Genomic DNA, 2660 nt, shown 5'->3' with positions numbered 1-2660 from the left:
TCTCTCTCTCTCTCTCTCTCTCTCTCTCTCTCTCTCTCTCTCTCTCTGTATGTTTAGTGTCTCCTCTGCATCAGTGGAGTTACTTTCCAAATTAGGAATTCCTCATACCAATGAGATCACTATTCTGGACAAAAAAAAAGAAAAGAGAGAGAGAGAACCAAAGACTAATATTCAGGTAACGCTTTGTGACTTGAAGTGCTTTACACAATTAGCTGATTTGATTCTCTCAATATCCAGTGAGGTGGCCACTAGACATTATTATTATCATTTGAGTTAACTAGTGGCTCAGTGGCTAGACCACTGGCCAACTACTTAGCATAGTCCCTGGCACATGCTAGGTGCTATATATGTGCTCATTCCTTTCCTTTCCCTTTCCTTATAGCCAGGAAGATTGAGTTCAAATCCAGCCTCAGAAACTTATAAGCTATGTCACCCTGGGCAAGTCACTTAACTGCTGTCTGCCTCAGTTTCCTTAACTGTAAAATGGGGATTCTAATAGCACTTACCTGCCTGTGCTGTTGAGAGGATCAAATGAGATAATATTTATAAAGCACTTAATCCAGTGCCTGGCATGTGGTAGGCATTAATAAATGCTTGTTTCTTTCCATCCTGTTTTTATAGAAAGGCAGTGTGACCTGGTAGATAGAGAGCTGGCCTCAGAGTCAGGAAGACTTGGGTTCATGTCCTGCCTCTCACTATGCTGGTACGTGACCCTAGGCAAGTCCCTTGACATCTCAGTGCTCATAAATTGCAGGGAAGGCACTGACATGACTTGGTAGGAAGATTTTCCTTACTGGGAGTTCCCTTAAAGCTTAACTCTGGGGTAATTTCTTCCCCCAAGCCTCCCCAGTACCCCCAGCTGTCAGTGGTCTTTTCTTCCTCAAATTATGGTCCATATCCTTATCTGTGTGCAGGTTGCAGCTCCCTAAGTAGACTATAAGCTCCCTGAGGGCAGGGATTAGTTCTTTCTTTCTTTTCTTCACATCCCCAGCAGAAGGGGTGGGGCATAGGAGAAGATTAAAAAGTGCTTATCTGATTGCCCTGAAATAGAAAAACCTGGGAAAGATATGCCATAAAAACAACAGGGTTAGAAGGAAAACATTTTAAATATCAGCCCTCATCAGGGCTTCCCTGGGAAAGCAGCAGGGATTTCTCAGTGCTCACTTGCTGGCATTAAAATTAACTCAAACCTGTTTAATTAGAAGTGTGCCCTCATTCCCTCAGTATGCACCCCAGGTTTCCATGGCAACCATGGAGCTGCCCGGCCAGCCCCAGCCCGTGCCAGCCTCTGTCTCCCTTGCCCTCTCTCATTGGAGCTGATGACCCGATTATCCAGCATTTCTGCATGATGATTTTCCTCCCACCTCCCTTGAGCAGCGATGGTCAGGTCTCCTCTTTGACAATAGGGAGGCTTGCCTATAATCTGATAAGTTTCTAAATAGCACAGAAAAGGGGGTCTCTGCTCTGGCCAAAGTTGCTGCTGGAGGAGGAGGAGGAAAAGGAGGAGAAGAGGAGGAGAGGGAGAGGGGGACGGGGAAGAGCAGAGGGACAGGGAGAGGAGGAGGGGGATGGAAAGAGGAGGAGGGGGACGGGAGGAGGAGGAAAAGGAGGAGGAGTCATCGTCTGAAAAGTCTGGGCCCAGCCCCTGATGTCCTCCGCTCACCTTCCCAGCAGGACACACACAGGTGTCCCCTAAAAATAGCCTGGCACCTGCAGAGTCAGACTGCTCCATCAGCTGGGCCCTACTTTGGCTATTTGAAAGTTCTTCCATGGTTTTAATTCACTTGCATTTCTCTTTGTAACACAAAGTATTATGCCTGCCTTCTTAGCCAGCGAGGACTTGCCTTCTCTCCCTAACCTGCCTGCCCACACCTAGGCAGGCTCTGAGCTCCCTGGTGGCTCAAAGGGGACCACTCAGGTCCATGCTCAGAGCACTTGGTTTAAAGCTCAGACTACCTTTGGGCTGAGTGGGTGCTGGTTTTGAGGGAGTAATGGGTTTGGAGTCAGAAGACCTGGGTTTAAATCCTTTGCCTTTGACAAATTTAATTTCTTTTCATGGCAGCAAACTTTTATTAAATACCAACTATGTGTCAGGTATTGTGTTTGCACCTGGGGGTACAGAGATAAAAATCAAACAGTCCCTGACCTCAAAGACCTTACATTTTCCTGGGGGTGTGTGTGGGGGAATGTGTGTGAGAGAATCCAGTGTAGGTGGTATAAGGGGAAGATCACTGCCTATGAAGTCAGGACACCTGGGTTCAAATTCTGCTTCTGACTCTTATTACCCATGTGACCATGGTCGTCACTTAATCCCCCCTCTAGGTCTCAGTTTCCTTATTTGTAAGATGAGGGGGTTGGATTACATGGACTCTGAGGTTTCTTACAGTGTTGCCTCTATGAAGTTCTGTACTGATATAAAAATGATAAAGTAAGTTCAAGATGGAAAGAACGCTGATAATCAGGGGATTCAGGAAAGCACCTCTTGGGAATAGTTTCTTCATCTTTAAAATGAGGAAATTAGACTTTATGAGCCCTTTAAAATCCCTTCCAGCCTGAAATATATGATCCTAGACTTTCCCTTTTTTATGAAATCTACAGGAGATCAAGGACTACTCATTCTGTTTTTTGTCAAATTTCAGCAGTATACTTTTCAACTAGCT

The 2660-nt window shown here is 45.7% G+C and overlaps 1 protein-coding gene across 1 annotated transcript in view; it reads right to left on the bottom strand.

The window, feature by feature from the left end:
• Positions 1–2660, bottom strand: part of GALNT9 (polypeptide N-acetylgalactosaminyltransferase 9) — a 299872-nt gene that overhangs the window by 163971 nt on the left and 133241 nt on the right. The window lies entirely within an intron of this gene.

This window comes from Vombatus ursinus, unplaced genomic scaffold (genome assembly GCF_900497805.2).
Source record: "Vombatus ursinus unplaced genomic scaffold, bare-nosed wombat genome assembly UNPS02014935.1, whole genome shotgun sequence".
Taxonomy (NCBI): Eukaryota; Metazoa; Chordata; class Mammalia; order Diprotodontia; family Vombatidae; genus Vombatus; species Vombatus ursinus.
Note: the sequence above shows the minus strand (reverse complement) of the source record. Positions and strands in the feature narration are given on the sequence as shown.